The 16,768-nt window shown below is 48.0% G+C and overlaps 1 protein-coding gene across 7 annotated transcripts in view; it reads left to right on the top strand.

The window, feature by feature from the left end:
• Window positions 1–16,768, top strand: part of DAB2IP (DAB2 interacting protein) — a 201,740-nt gene that overhangs the window by 48,378 nt on the left and 136,594 nt on the right. The gene's annotated exons all lie outside the window — the stretch shown is intronic.

Below are 16,768 nucleotides of genomic sequence, written 5' to 3'. Positions count from 1 at the left end.
ATCCCACATGTCTCCAGCCATGGGCACAGGTTGTGTTCCAGAGTGGGCATGGGCTGGATCCCACGTGGTGCTGGAGCAGAGGCACATTCCAGACATCCAGTTCCACCCAGGGCTCTGGGATCCTCTGCTGCTGGCACGTTTAACTCAGTTGCACACAATAAAGTAATACAGTCATTGGATTAGCAATTATTAAAGCCACATATGCTTTTGAGTATGACATGGAGAAAAGCAGGTTGGGAAAGCTGGGGAGGTTCCCAGGCAGGGCTGTAGAAGCTTTGTGATGGCCAGGAACTGCTCGGGGTGAAGGATTCGGAGCGTGCCCAGGGCTGGGCTCTTCCAGATGGAAGCAATGAAACCTGGGCTGTTTGGATTTCCTTTAGTCATGTTCTTGGAATTAAGCACGTGTGGAAGAGGTTTGCTAATTTGACCTCAGACTGTTCAGCATCTCACAGAATGGGCTCCTTTTTCATGAACCAAACAGCAAATGAAGTGCAAGCCAAAAAACAAACCCACTTCACCTCTTTGTGTGTGAAATCTGGACAATCTTCCCTTGGGTGCAGCACCACGAGTGAGGAACCTGCCTGATAAACCTCAGTTTATTACTAAAAGTTAAATCTGCTGCTTTGCCACTGACTTTACTCCTCAGCTGTCCTGTCACTGGCTCACCTGGACTGCTCCTCAGTTAAATATTATTCCCAAACACAAGGATTTGTGGTTTGTTGGGGGGTTTTGTAAGTTGGAATTGCTGAAGCCTTGAGTAACAAACTCACTTGGAAACCTCACCGGGATTTCCAACTAAGTAATAATAATAATATTTTTATCATCTGGGCATGAAAATGACTGTACAAAGAAATTGCAGAATAGGTATTTATTATATATTTGTATATATTTACATTATTTTATCGCAATATTTATTGTGAATATTATAATACTCACAATATTTCACATTATCATTTTATTATTTTTATATATTCACAGGGCATTTGTTTTATTATTAGATGTGTATTTTTTTACCTTGTATTTCTTTTCCTCGGTGATGTTTAATGCTAAGGCAGAGTTTATTCGGGTATGAGAAACTTGGGGGGGTTTCACTCTCTGGTTTCTTGGGGGGAGGGAAAAAAAGAAAACATGTTCCATAAGTTCCGTCAAAAATTTAAGGGGAAAACCGATCTCGGGAAGCGCATAACGTGTGTTGTGGGAGTGATTCCCGTGCGGAGCCGGCGCCCTCCCGCCTCCGGGCGGCAGCAGAGCCGTGCGGAGCCCAGCCCAGCCCAGCCCAGCTCAGCTCAGCCCAGTCCAGCCCAGCCCAGCTCAGCTCAGCTCAGCCCAGTCCAGCCCAGCCCAGCTCAGCTCAGCTCAGCCCAGCCCAGCCCAGCCCAGCCCAGCTCAACTCAGCCCAGCTCAGCCCAGCTCAGCCCAGCTCAGCTCAGCTCAGCCCAGCCCAGCCCAGCTCAGCTCAGCTCAGCTCAGCCCAGCCCAGCCCAGCTCAGCTCAGCTCAGCCCAGCTCAGCCGAGCCGAGCCGGGCACTTCTCAGAGTGTTCCCTTGTGAGAGAATCTGCTGTGCTGGAGAAAACCTCCCTCTGAGGCCAGGACCGGCAGCAGGTCCGTCCCCAGAACAGAGCAGTGTCCCTCAGACCTGGAGGCGCTGCCGCAGCACCCGCTGTCCCTCCCTCCCTCCTCCCCTGTCCCCCCGCTCTCCGTGTGTGCAGCAAAGGTTTCTCCGAGCCCGCTGACCTTGTCTCTGGTTTATGTGGCTTAAACTGATTCTGTTGGAATGGTCGGAGCACTGATGGACTCTGAGCACATCCCCGTTTGTGCCCCGGGGATGCTCAGCAAAGCCAGAACAAATCACACAGGGGGGCACAGTGTGCGAGGTCCAGCACGGACCTAGCTGGGAAAAGCTCCACAATCCCCTGGATTGTGCTGGTTTATCCCCAGCTCTGTGTGTTATGGGATGAAGTGGAGGAGTGACACGACCCAAACAAAAGGAGCGCTCCGGTTGTTGCCAAGGTGAGATTCCAGACGGCTCTTGACTGGAACAAGGTGCCTTCCATGGAGTGTTGCCACTTACTGTGGGAAGGTAACCACGGGCTACTTCATGGAATTGCAAAGAATGAGCATTTGGGGAAGTTCCTATTCCTGAGGCCTGTTTCCAGCACTGCTGGTGGGTGTTTTACCCCCTCAGGTGTGTCAGTGCTTGCCAGGCTGCCTCGTTCAGAGTGGATCTGGAGGAACTCTGTGTCCCTGCCCTGACGAGTTCTGTTTGTACAGAGCTAAACAGGACCCTCCAAAATCCCTGCACTTCCAGGGATTCTGGAGTCTGTTGCATTTACCCTGGTGCAGTAAAACTGGGGTTCCTGATCTCCGTGAGACCCTGCAGGAGGCAGGATCTGGCTTTTTCCAAGGCTGATTGTTCCCTGTCACCTGCCAAGACAAATACCCTGCCTGAAACATTCCCTACCCAGCTCAGGATCACAGGGAAGTTGCATTTTAGCCTTGGCCAGCAAGAATCCCCTCACCCTGGTGAGCCAGCAGCTTTCCAACATGGTGTAAGGCCTGGGAGCTTAGTCTGGGCCCCAGGCCTGCCAGACCACTTAGTTTTGGGGATCTGTGTTCCCAAACTGTGGTGAAGGTGGTACAATCTATTCCAGAGGCTGTCAGAGCTCAGCTTCTCAAACAGTAAAGGGTGTTTTTCAGCTGATGTTCGGACTTGAGAGGTCCTGCTACTGGAATATTGATACCAAGGTTTTCCTCCAAAATGTCTTTCACTGCTCATGGCAAAAGGGCCAAGGATTACTTGCTCATATGTAGTTCATAGTCCAATTTTTAAATCATCCTGTCTCTCATTTGCCCAGTCCATCAGCCCAGTAACATACCCAGTTCCCTGCCCTGCCCACCCCTCAGTGAGCAGCCCCCATCCCAAGCTACCCTCAGAATTCCAGGGATCCTACCTGCCCCCCTGGCAGCAGACCAGGCCACAGCAGCATCACTGCTCAGACGGGCTGCACACGGGGGGATTCGTGTTCCTGCTAAATTGTTACATTGCTATTTTTATTCCTTGAGGGGAATTCCATTCATGTCCTTTCAGAAGAGCCTGTTAAACTCAGCCAGTCCCAAACTCCCAACAAATGTCCTTTAATAGTTTCGGGTTTCAGCTCCTCGGCCTCTGACTGTGTGTTCCTTTAACGCCTTCACGACTCCTCCGGGAGATCTAAGCCAGGAATAACCAACACTTCCTTAAGCCAGACCTCCTGCTTTAAGGCTGGGTTTCTTTTCCTGCAGTACATTCCCTTGCTCATCCCCACAGCTCCCACTTCCCTGTGCTTTGCTCTGCCCATCCCCAGCTCAGGTGTGCTCAGGTGTCCGAGCGGGGGGTGCTGCATCCACTGCTCCCGATTTTCCTGGCTGAAGGAGGACAAAGGACTCTTAACATTCTCTGCAGTCGCCTCTCAGCTTGGCATACTGATCATTTCAATAATAAAGTGTTTCCTTTCATTCTCCACCAGTCAGGCCCCTGCCAGAGCCATAATTGTTCACAGATGACTCATTTTGGCTGCATGATCAAAACGAGGGAAAAGTGCTGTTTGCACAGGCTTTGAATCGTACGAGATGGGAAGAGATGTTCACGCTTGATATTTGTACCATATGTGCTTTCTAAATTTTATTATAGAGCCTTTACATTTCAAAAGAGGTTCTACTCTTGTCCTGGGGATGATTTAGAAAGGAAAAGATAAGTAGAGTTTCGAGTTAGACTGGGATTAGCAAAGACTGGCTGTGCAGTTTGAGCTGTGAAGCAGAATCCTGCCAGGTCTGGTGGGAGCTGGGCAGTCTGGTGGGGCTCCTTCTGCCCTGATATATATAGATATATATTTATATATATCTGGGCATTGTTTAGGGGCTGCAGACTCAGCTGTGTTCTGTATCAAAGTCACATTGAGCTCGTTCTTGTGCTGAAATCCTGCACTCAGAGTTGCAGCAGGTGTTTGCATTTTCCTCTCTAATGCAAATCCAAGGCTGTCTGTCCAGGGCTGCTGCTGAACCACCCCCAGGGTGGGCGGTGCTGGGCCCTGCTTGGGTGGGTGCTCCCTTTTAGGGCTCTGTGTTTCCATCAGAGGGACCTTTGTGAGGGTCAGCACAGGGGCCAACAACACAGGTCATTTTTAGGCTGGAGAACAAGGAAATGGGAGGACGATTCCTGAACGTGCTGTGTCAGTTGGGAGCTACTCTTTGTGCCTCCTACCAAGACTGCTTTGGGGCCACCCAACTGTTTGAGATAAAACAGCAAACAGGCATCAGAAAACTCTGCCTTCTTTGCATTAATGTAACATTTTGACTAAAGAGTTGCACAAACCCTGCAAACCAGATCATCCAACTGCTGCCACAGGGATGTACCAGGATGTGAAGACAAGCTCTTGTTGGATACTCCTTTGCAAGGGCTTGAAGGAAAGAGTTAGACTTGTTGATCCAGTAAAAGTCAGTCTATTAGAAGAAAAAAAGGATATAAATTCAGTAGGAAGAGTTTTTTTTCAGTAGCTTTTTCCCCCTAAATATATAATGGCAATATTAATGGAATGGGAACATGTAGACTACAGACTCTTGTGAGTGGAAAATCTGTATGAATAACTGGGAAAAGAAGTAGAAAACTTCCAATTTGAACTGATGCTGCAGTAGAAGAGCATTGTTGGGCTCTGTGTGCCTTGCTAGAGGCTTTCCAGTACTTTTATCCAGAGTGTCATTCCTCAGATTGTCACCACAGGGCTTGTGAGGTGCCGACCCAGGGGTGAGGCTTTGCAGGGGGGTCTCAGCAGAGCTCAGCCACTGGAGATGTTGGTTGCTCTGAGGTTCCACACCTCAAAACATCCCGGCCCTTGCTTTGCTCCTCGGCTGTTTTTCACATTTCTGTTATTTTAAGGAGGTTTTTCCACCTTTTGCAATCTGAGGCACTTGGACAATCACATCTCTCAGAGCAGCACCGTGTTGTTGTGCCAGAAGGAAGGACGTGGATTCAAATAAACGACCCTCACAATGGTGTTTAAAGACTGATTGCAGGATTTCCAGTCGGTTTCTGTAAACCTGCCTTTAAAAACAATAGCTGCATTTTCATTTTTCAACTTGTTAACAGGGAATTCTTTTAAACCAGAGGGTGTTTTCTGTGCTGCACTGTCATGTCAGGCTGATAAGGAAGATGGCTAAAGAGCATTCTTGCCAAAATATTCCTTGGCTGAGTAATCTGATGCCAAAAAAGCAAGTGAAACGAGCAACTCTATCTGCAGTGCAGTTTGCAAATTATGTGGCAAGGAAAGGAAGAAAATAATCTGTCACATGAAAAATGAAGCTTAGATTGTGTGTATATAAATCAGCGATTTGTTATATGAGCACAAGATCATTATCAGGCATTTAAACATGAATTGGAAGTGCCTAATCTATTAATTAATCAGGAAGTAAGCTTTACATAGCACGTGTAATCAAGTTAATCTTTCATTTCACTTGCCAGCAGAGATGCTGCTTTCGGTGGGATGTTGTCACGAGATTCAACACCCCGAGTGCCTGTTCCTGCTGCTGGGGGGGATCTCGGGTGTAAATCCCTTTTCTTCTCCCCCCCTGGTGTTAAACCACACTCAACTTCCAAGGAGAGTGATGCCCTGCAGCCACTTCCTGAGAGGTTCATCTTTTTCCCCTGCCCTTTTAGCACGAAGCCATTGCAGGAGAACACACAGCAAATAGCTGAGACTTCTGCTAATAATAACTCATAAATTTGGCACAGAAAGTCGGCGATGCCAGACTTTTTATCAACTCGTTCCCTGCAGCAACACAACAGCGAGTTTGCTGCTGAAACACAAAAATATTTTTAGGAGTTAATTCATTTTGTGATGTGAATATTTTGATCGAGGGCAATGCAGGAGATGTAGTTTATTACAGTAATTTATCACTACATCTAATGATTAGATTCCTAAACCAAAAGTGGGGTTTGATTATTTAAATGTGCAGAGAGGAAGGTAAAGGTCAGCTGGGCTCCTTTTCCCAAAAAAGGTTGGAACAGGTGAGATTTTGAGGTCCCTTTTGAGCCTCCCTGGGCTGTTCTGTGATCTTCAAGGACCTTCCAGCCCAAACCATTCCAAGATTCCTGCACCAAACTCTTCCATTTACCACGAAGAACAGAGACTGAGCTCATGGAGCAAAGAGCTGCTGGAGAGTGAGGGATGAGCTGGAAAAAAGGTGGTAGAAAAAAACCCCAGATGTGGACATTTTGTTTTTTAAAGAAAATAACCAACAGCTTTCCTATTCTGTGGTGGTGTCGTCATATGTTTATTTTTTTTTCCCCTCAAGTTTTCAATGTGAGATTTGCAGGACCTTGACTATCTTTCAGTTTATTTTTTCACAGTAAATAAGGCAATTTTCCCAATTTTTCTGTACTGGAGAAGTGGCGTGGACTATTGTAAAAGTGCTTTTATTTCCAATTTAAACAATAATTTAAAAAATTGACTAAGCAATATTCTCTTGAAAAAAAATGCATCTGAACAAAAGGGCTACTTTTAAAATGATCCCAGCAGTACAAAAAAAAAAAAAAAGACGTCCAAGGAGAAAAATTGCAGTGGTGTGTGGGAAATATCCTGGTTAATATTAGCACAGATCTGGGGAGAAATCCCATTATTGTGCAGCTCCCGGGGATGTCTGAGGAGCTTGGTTTGATCTGGGGGCTTGGAAAAGGTTTGGCTTTTTGGTTTGGAGTTTTTGCTGTGCAGGGGAAACTTTTCCCTCGTGTTTTTTCCCTCCTGCAGAGAGGAGCAGGCTGGTTTGGGGCACAGGAGGTTTGACTCTGGTAGAAGTTTATTTTTCGATTTGTGTTGGACTCCATGTGTTTAATCACTCTGTTGGGTGATGGAAATCACAGCACAAGACAGATTTGGACTTTCTGAATTTTATGAGCATCGTTACCAGTCAGGTTATAAATTTATCTGAGTAAATTAATCTTTAACATTAGGAACATCATTAGGAATACACGTCAGTAGAGTGAGTTAATTGATTTATTTTGGTCTCCCCCAGCTCGTTGGAGCTGATTTGCAAAGGTTTCTGTTCTTCAGCTCTATTGTTCTGCTGGGAAGTGCTCAGGAAGCTCGTTGTGCTTTGAGGCTGGGCCGTTTCTTCCCGGTTCCCGGAGTTCCCTCTGGATTCTCAGACCCTCCAACCCTCCAGAGAGACCCTCCCTCTGCCTCACGGGTGTGTCACAGAGCACAAGGAATAAATAACATGTTTGTCCACCTCCTGTTGACCTGTTCCACTCTGCTTGGGATCCAGGGGGCTGGGCTGAATTCCCACTGGAGAATTAAATGTGATCCAAAACTCAGCTTGTTGGGAATTGGGGGTAGAATTCCTCGGCTCTGTTTTTGTTTCTCTTACCTCCTTTTTGATTTGTGATCTTTGACAAACTCTTTTATTCACATTTCTTACAACTGGGACATCATTTAGTAGAAGCAAACAACTGACTTTCCCACTTAACATAGGGCACATTCCTTGGATTTTTTTTTTTTTACCTGAGTGAAAAAAAAAGGAAGTTTGTGTGTTTTAAGTACACTGAACTGAACAAGTATTTGCAGAAGCAAATATGCAGAAGCCTCGATGCTCTGTTGGATCAAAGGCACTGCAGAGAAAAGAAGATATTCTTGTGTTTAATACTTACTCATCCCCAGGGGATTGTCTCAAGGGAGCGAGTGAGGAAGCTCCATTTGTTCTCTGGGCAAGGAGAGGGATCCAGGGAATCCATGGAATCCAGGGAATCCAGGGGATCCAGGGAATCCAGGGGATCTCCTGGCTCTGCCCCAGTCCCACGGGACTGACTGAATCACTCAGGGCTTTGCTCCTCCATTCATGACATGGGCTGGGAACTTGTAATTACTGGTGACTTATAATTCCTCAGTGTGTGCAACACCCTGAGCATTCCCTTGGATCACAAGGACTGTGGACAAGGAGTCACCTCTTAATTGCTGGTTCTGCACATCCCAAAACAACGTGACACTGATCCTTTTGTGCATCTCTGGGCCCTGCCATAGTCAATATATAATGGATATAATGGCAGTGAACAATAGGCAGAGTCTGTGCACAGGGAACACTGATGCTAAAGGAATTCATGTCCTGATTTAACTTCCAGGAGACCTCCTGAACACTTGGTTAATATTTCATTATTCAGATGTACGTCCTTCCTCTTGCTTTTTTTTTTGCATGGCACTGCTTTTTCTACTCATTAATCTCATTAAATATCTATATTATGTGCAATGGCTTCTTTCCATTTACATTTGGATTTCCTCACCATACAGGCAGCAAGAGCAATCCACAGTGTCTTGGTGGCTCTGACACCATTCAGTAAATGGAGAGTAATGAATCCTCTGCTTAAATTTAATGTAAATGCTTATTTCTCATCTGGATCCCAAATCTGTGAACCACATTGTTGCAAAGCTCTCAAGAAGCTGCTACATTCCACCTAAGGTAGTAAGTAAAGAATCTGCCTCTGTGTAGTCTTAAAATAACATTGGATTCCATTAAAATGTGTAGGAAACTTTCCTTCTGAGGTCTTCAAACAAATAGGTCCCTGAAGAGTTTGGTGTGGGTAGAGCTGAACTGCAAGTGAAGTTATCCTCACACAAAGGAAATTCCCGTCCTCCCTGGCTCTGCACATGGGCTGGTGTATCCCGGGGAGCCCTGAGGCAAAAAGCCTGGAAATCTTCCAGCTGAGCTGGGGACTGCAGGGGATGTGGAGGCAGAGGCAGGCAGGCACATCCTGAGGGTGTCCAGGACCCCTGGCAGAACACTGGGACGTTTCTCTGCTGTTTTAAGAGAGATTTTGTAGAGATTTCCCCCTCTCCCTTTCCCCTCAGACTCTGGAAGGAACACAATCACCCTGCAGGGGCAGTGGGGTTGCACGTGATGGGGAAATCAGGGTTGGGGTCTGATTTTTATTCCTTTTCTTGATGATCTGCCTGCAGTTCATTGACCAAATAGAAATTAGAAATTAAACCAATACCCACCACTCCACTCTGCTGGCTGAGCCAACACCTTTTCTTGTTTGGTTGGTTTAAGTTTTGGGGTTTTTTTGTTGTTTGTTAGGTTTTGAAAACTTCAGTTCTTTGTGAAAAAAGTCTGGGAAAGTGAAGTGAAATTCCTGAGGCAGAAGGCAGCCTAAATTCCGAGGGCAGTATTTGTGTCTGTGAACAGGTCAGGGTGTCCTCAGGCCTGTCCACACCGAGGGTTTGGGGCTGGACTGGGGTCCCCAACAGAGCAGGGAAACTTTCCCTTTCAAAATAAGGAATTCAAGCTCCTTGCCCTAAAATCAGAGGGAGTTCAGAGGAATGACTGCTTCCCTCTGAAGCCCTTAGAGAGAACAGGAGGTTTAGTGGCAGGAGCTGCCTCAGGCAGTGGGGTCATTATTTCCCCAGCACAAAGCCATAAACACCCGATAAAAGGTGAGTGGTGGCCCCCGGGGAGCCCCGGCAGCAGCTCTGCCCTGGGAGGTGTTTGTGCAGCTCTGAACCCCAGCACTTGGCTTGTGCTGGTTTAAAATCTATTCACAAGCTGTGAGTTTTGGTACAAGAGTGAAATAAATCTGGTTTTAGGCAGGTTTAATGGCAGGGGGACAGCAGTGGTGACACCCAGGGCAGCTGAGGGGGCTGAGTGCTCTGAGCAGGGTCTCAGACTGGGTGTTTTACTCCACTTTGGTAGATATTTAATTCCATGGGTTAGGTTGGTGTTTGGTGTTGGGGAGGAGGAGTTAACACCCCAAAAATCACTGCTATGTTTGGCTCTTCTCACCCAGAGATCCAGCAGAGCCCCGTGACCAAACTCATCCAGCTGCTGCTTGGAGGGACCAGCCAGGCTGGGATGTGTTGTTTTAGGGACAGGGATTGAGCGTTGCCAGAGTACACCCAGAGTCTGTGAGAGTGCACACAGGGTGTTTGTGTCAGTGGATGGCTTTCAAAAAGAGAAAAAAACAGTAAAGAAAGCAGCCAAAAGAGCAGTGCTGGATCCATTGCAAAGGTCCAGCCCAGTCACACCCTCCCAGGTGGGTCACTCATTTTGTTCCTGGTTGCTCCAGAGCTTCTGCAGTTAAATCCTTGTCACTGAAGTGAGAGAGACAGAGCCAAGGTGGAGAAACTGGAACAAACCCCCCCAGCCATTTATTGATGCTTTTCTGTCCGGCTGCTTCCTCTTGGCAGGATGGTTTATAGTCCCTCATTAACCTCTCCTGCTTCGTGGTCACCTGCAGGAACGTTCCTGAAGGGGGATTAAAACCAAAAATCCCCAAATGTGGGACAAATGCTCAAGTGGGTGAGGGCACAGTGACCACAGTCCCACCCTGTGGAGCTCCTGAGCATTCCCTGTGAGGCTGGGGAGATCCCCAGCACCCACCTCTCCTGCATCCCAGGTGCTCCCAGGAGGAGTCACCTGGCTCCAGTTAAGCAAAACCACCTGAACTTTCCCCTTTCAGTTCAGGTGAGCTTTGGAAATGGTTTTGTTTAAACTTTCATTTCCATCAGTGCCTTTTTTTTTTTTTTTCCTGTTGGGAATGACAAAGGGAAAAGTAAATTGGATAGGCCATTTTAAAGACATTTCTGTTGATAAACGTGCAATTGTGAAAGATTCTCTTCACAGCTCCCAGCTCAGTTATTGAGAGATGAAATTGCAGAGAGACACCTGAATATCCAGCTTTTTGTCTACAGCAAATCTTTAACCAAACCTCAGTGTTTTCAGCCTTTCCCATCACTGTTTTCTAGATGTTCTCAGCTCCCTTTGGGAATTGAATCAGCTGCACGGGAAGAGTCTCTGCTCATCTGGAAAACAGTTATAGTTGTTCCTGTATTATTTTTTTTTATGTACCCAAATATGAAAAAAAAAAACCAAACAACCAACATTCTGGCTGACAAGAGGAGGGCAGATGTGCAGCAACCCAAAGCTTTTCCTCTTTGCCGGGATCTGATGCGGGATGTGGGCTGAGGAGCCGGGGTGGGAGCAGAGGAATGTCCCGGTGCAGCATCCCCCTCTCGGGGCAGGGAGCCTCTGCTGTCCAGCTGGGATCTGCCTCCCTGACCTGAACTTGTCGTTGCCCTCCCGATTGCTCATTCCTGCTCATTCCTGCACCGCCTGAAAGCTGGCGCCGAATTCCTTCCGTGTGGCCTCAAAACCAGGCATGGACTTCAGGGAAGATCGAGACCCGTGTGTTTTCCTCCTGGAAGGGCCTTTCTCAGCTGATAAACATCAGGGGGTCACTACTCAATGTGGAAATAGGAAAATACAGGGTTTGTAGAATTTTGATGCTCTCTGTGACTGCACAGGTTTATGGAATCCTAACATTGGGATGGTTGGTGATGGGAAGGGTGCTGAGCTCGGGTAGTTTCTGCCTCTTGTTGAAGGTACCACACAGGACAGTCCAGGAGAGCTTTCCAGCTTCTGCAGAAGCTCCTGGAACTGGGGAACGGGCTCATCCGCAGCCAAACCCGTGTCTGGTCACAAGGCACCACAAAGATAAATCTGCACTAAAGTCTGGGAAAAATGACAAAACGAGGATGCAACACAGAGAGTTATTGTGCAGACATGGTTTTGCAGCTCATCCCACTCGGCTGAGGTTCTCCTGGTACCTGCCAGCCTGGGAGAAGCAGTTCTTGGCCGCCAAAATGTTGTCTGCTGCTCTTCCTCGGGAGTGATTTTTGTGCCAGCAAGGAGAGGAGTTTAGTGCAGGATTCTGGACAATCCACGTCTGACCTTTAGAAATGGTAAACATGGAAGGAAATTTTTTTATCTGCTTAACACACATTTCTTATTTTATTTTCTTCCATAGCTTAAAGTGTTAATTCTGCCCATTGAAATGTAATTTTATTGAGCAATATGAGCCGGAGGCAGAATCTTTGCTGCCATCAGAACCCAAATGGTAAATAGGCCCTTTCTCTAATTTGTGGGATGTGCTATAACTCAGTTTGAATGTTGAAAGGAAATGGGCCTCCAGGGGAGTCTGGAGCTCTGTTCATTCAACTTCTAATTAAAGTTTTCCCCTCTCAAATTTCACTTTATTTTCCGGGGCTTTTTGCTCCATGATGATTATTAACATGTGTCCCATGGCCAGGAAATCATTAGACCCTTCCCCAGTGCAGCTTTTCCCAGATCCCTCCTGCTGCAGGTCGGGCTCCTGGAGCTCCATCTCCTCCAGGATCGGATGCTCGGGCCGGGCCGGGCCGGACCCGCGGCCGCGCAGCGCAGGGAGCCGGCATTTCCTCCAGGACACTTGGATCACATGTCGCTGTCTGGTGGAGAGGATCCAGTCCAGGATTTCTTCCAGCCTATTCTTCACGTTTCAAGAGCCCAGGCCAAGTCTGGCTTCCTATTCCAACTCCAGCAGGCTTATCTTTTTGGGGGCAGGAATTGTTAGTACAGTTTATCTTGCTCGCTTCCAGTCGTCCCTCAGCTGAGACATGCACTCGCTGCCGCGTGCTTTTTCCCCCCTCTCTCTCTCTCTTTTACGTTTTCTCCTTGTTGTTTTCCTTTTTAAATGTGTAAAGTGAAGAGTTCCTCTTCCCCCCTCTCCCTTTCCACTCCCAAGAACCAACCTCCAGGTCATTAAAGCGCTGGAACCGTTTTGCTCCTGTGCCAGAGGGGGAGAGCGAACCTGTGCCTGCATGTGTGTGTGTGTGTAAAATAGATCCAAAAATGTCCATGAACAGCAGGAAAAGTTCGGGGAGACCGTCTTACTACTACCGACTGCTCCGGAGGTCACGGCTTCAGAGACAGCGCAGCAGATCCCGCAGCCGGAACAGGCTTAGTCGGGGTAATTGCAACCACAGTTCTCTTTAATTGCCGGGGCAAAGGCAGCCGAGCTGCTGCTCTCGCAGGTAGCTCCGGGTGTAGGTGAGGATGATTTGTCACTGTCCCCGTGCCCCGTGAGCGTGGCGAGCTCTGCACAAGGTCAGTGCTGGGGGGAGAAGGGGTTGGGTTTTTTAGGAGCTGAGCGCGGGTGCTGGAACGAACCCGGGCTTTTCAGTGAAGCGCGGCTCAGCTTTTGCAGTTTGTATAATTAAGGGAACTGCTTTTTGGAGATGTTTGGAGGCCTAATTGATGCTTACAGAGCTTGGAAAATCCTTGATTACGGGATGGTGTCCCTGTGCAAAGATGTATTGCTGGAACTTCTTGTTCTTCACGAGCTGAGTGTCACCAAGGGGGTTGAGGTTGCAAAGCTGGGAGCAGTTTAGGGGTAGATTTTCCAAAGAGCCTAAAGATTGTGCTCCCAAGGCATTGCAGAAACCTGTGGGACTTGTAGTCCCAAATCACTTTGCACTTTTAAAAATCCTGCTCTAAAAGGGCCTATTTGTCCTCCCCAGCAGGAGTGGGGTCCATAAGGAGCGTTTCTGCAGGGCACACTCTCTCAGGAGCCCATTTCTCCTGCTGGAGGCAGCCACTGACCCAGTTGCATTTTTAAAATAAGCTATTCTGCCTTTCTCTTCTAGTGTGAAATAACTGTTCACTGGTGCTTTTGCCTATCGTTAAAGCAGCCAAAAAGTGGGAGTCTCTGAGTCGTTTTGCTGTTGAACTTTTTCAGGAGGGAGTGGAGAGGGTTCTGTTTGCCCTCCAGGGTGGCAATCCAGGCATATTTATCATGTCTTGAGCTTAATCAAAGCCATTAACTGAAGAGAATTAATTTTTTCTTGTTACTGTGTGAATAAAAAGCACAACTGCAACACTGCATCAGGTGTCTGTGCAAATCCAGGCTTGGACTTGTCTCACTGGAGTTAATTCTGATTTACGAAGAGGTTTCAAACTTGACTCTAGCACTGCAAGATTTAGCTGAGTGCCATGTCCTCTTTCCTCTTTTCCTGGCATTCAGGACGTTTTAAAGGATTTTGAATCCTTGCTGAGAAAACAATAGGAAGCTCAATCAGTCCCTGAGCTTCAGCTTTTCCTTTAAGCAGACAGTGGTTTGCTTTCCATGATTTTTTTGGTTGTTTTGCCTGTCACATGGAGTGTTTGTGGAACATTCACCAGTTCCCTTTCTTCCCTTTCCCCCTTTATTTGTGTGCTGTGCAAACCCAAAATGTTTTACTGTCATATCAGTTACTGTGACAAACGAAATGTGTTTAGTTTCCTTTGGGTAACCCGGCGTGAACTTAATGTTGTAGTTTGTCAGGAACACGAGGAATGCACAGGCAGATTTGATGGAAATGGGAATCAGCCCGAATGTTTGTAAGAAATTGGATTTGAACCAGCTGCAATCTCGTTGCTGTTGATCTCTCCTGGAGTATTTTGTGTTTGTCTCCGGGATTCCTCCCTCTCAGCGCTCTCTGAGCTCCTCTTGTCTGTAGATGTGAGAGGGATTTGCAAACTGGATGAGAATTTTCTCCTTGTTTTTGATAAGAGATGCAGGAAGCAGGTTGTGCAGTGGTGGTGTCACCCAGCAGGTCCTGGTGGGGCTTGGGCCAGCCTGGAGTCGCTGCCAGCTGGGCAGGGGGGTGGAAGTGCTGGAATACAGCAGCAGGAATGCTTTCCTGACAGTTTTGATCCCACTGGAGGATGAATAAGCAGGAGGCTGTAGGGGCCTGGGTACTGTGGAGAGTGGAGAAATCAGAATGAGGTTCTAGATTTTGGAGTTTGGTTTAACCCTACAAGTCTGGAGGAAGGAGGGAGCTGAGGGTCCCCTCCTCAAAGGCTGATCCAGAGCAGGGTTTGCTGTCTCTGGCTGGGATACTCAAAGATCAGAAATCCTTAGTGGGAGGTTGCCATAAATTCAGGAGTGTTGGAGTCACTTCACAGGAATTGGCAGCGCTCTGGTTTGCCACATGTGTGTTTCCCAGACATCCTCTTGGCAACTTTTTGTCCTCTGCAGTCTCCAGACCCTTTGCCAAGATCTCCCAGGGCCCAGGTAAGCTTGTGGCTCTGGCTGGAGCAGCAGGGATACCTGGAAGTTGAGCTCTTCTGAGGGGTGTCACTTCAGCAGCTTTGGGACAGGGATCCTGCTGTCACACATTTACCAGGGGGAGGAGATCTCTGCTGGCACAGAATCCCCCTCCCCACCTGGAACCATTCCCTGTGCTGATCCATCTGGGATGGGGACTGCCTAGAGCACCCACGAGCCTCAGGTGTGATTCCAGCCTGGCTGCTGGGCCAGTGGTGGGACTCTCCTGCTTGCCAGGAGTCAGAGCCCCCCTTGCAGCCCCCTCTGCTTTGTATCCACCAGGCTCTGAATGCACCAGAGTTGGGTGTATATATATAACACAAATATATGTTTAAAAACATATCTTTATAAACTGTCCCATCCCACTCTCCCCCCGTGGTGATGCCACCCACCCACACGTGCCCCTCTGACCAGCTCTGCCACTGCCACTGGTCCTTCCCAGGCATGGAGGGACAGAGCCCATCCTGCCCCAGGGGCAGCAGGAACAGTCAGGCTGGGGTTACAGCCTGCACAGCTCTGGGAGGGCTGAGACCTGCTTTGGGAAATGGCTTTTGCTTCCTGAGGTGCAGAGAGAACCCCTCCCTGAGGAAAGCGCTGCTGTGGTGCTTTAAGCTGGGCACAGGGAGCAGAATTTGCATTTTCTGTGCAGGGATCTGAGGGAAGGAGGGGAGAGCTTTGTGTTGGGGCTCCAGATGGAGCCAATCTGCTGTAGCATGGGGAAAAATGTCCAGGACTTTGAGCTGTTGACAGTGACAGCAGCTCTTTCAGTGGTGGTATCCTCTGCTCTAGAGCTCTCTGGGGCTTTGAACACATTCCTCAGGTTCTGCTGTGTTTGCCACCCTGTCCCTTTGGGAGGCCCAGGGCTGGAATATCTGAACAGTGAGACTGATGGGGATGGCAAACCCAAGCAGAAAAGCAAGGCCTGCTCTCAGGAGGCCGATGGGATCGTGCCTCCAGCACTCTTAAATCATTCTGTTTGATAGTGGATAAACAAGACGGGCTTCACCTCGCTGTTAATCTCTGCTGGAATGATGGTAGTGTCTGAAATCTCCTGGCTCTGCTCTCCACAGAGAGTCAGGACACGCTGCAGGTAAACATTAGTTAGTTAAAAAAACCCCACCTGCAGAACCCTCAGCCCTTCCCTGGCCCATCTGTTCACTCTGAGCTGTGTGACTGTGAGGAATGGTGGCAGGAATTGTAATTGCTCCCAGGTGATCCAGCTAATGGAGTGGAAGGTACTTGGGAGGCAGAGAGGGGAGAAGGAAAATTTTCAGTCACAGCAACACCTGTTTCTGGCTGCACTTGGGTCTGTGGCTTTATTCAGGGTGTCTCTGCTGCTCCTCGTGGATCCAGGGAAGGAATGGGGGTCAGTGGTAAGTGTTCTGTAAATGCCATTTGCTGATAGAAGCTGCTCAGGGTGCTCCATTCACAGCCCCAAATCTGAGCCAAATGCAGCTTTGGCTTCAGGGCTTTCTTGTGTAAAACTCTGCAGGCAATCACTTGGCATCAAAGCTCTGAGGATGTGAAAACATTCTGAGTTCCTGATCTTGAAGGTTTGGTGTTCCTGATACTCCTGCCTCTGTCAGCCTCGGACATAAATGTCTTGCTCTGAGTTCTGTTTATCACAGATGCTTTTCAAGGTGTTCTGTGAAAAGGATTTTTATTAAACAGGCTTTCTTCTCCCTTTCCTTTGATGGCTGCTGTGAAGAGAAAACTCACTGATCTTCAGCAAAGCCCAGAATTTCAGTGCTCCAAACGCTGAGCTGGGAGGCCGAGGTCAGGCTGGGTTTATTCTCAGCTATTCAGATGCACATCTGTTGAAAACAGCTGGAATTTAGTCTTTC

This window comes from Corapipo altera, unplaced genomic scaffold (genome assembly GCF_003945725.1).
Source record: "Corapipo altera isolate COAL_440 unplaced genomic scaffold, ASM394572v1 268, whole genome shotgun sequence".
Classification (NCBI taxonomy): Eukaryota; Metazoa; Chordata; class Aves; order Passeriformes; family Pipridae; genus Corapipo; species Corapipo altera.
This window is presented reverse-complemented; position numbering and strand designations above follow the sequence as displayed.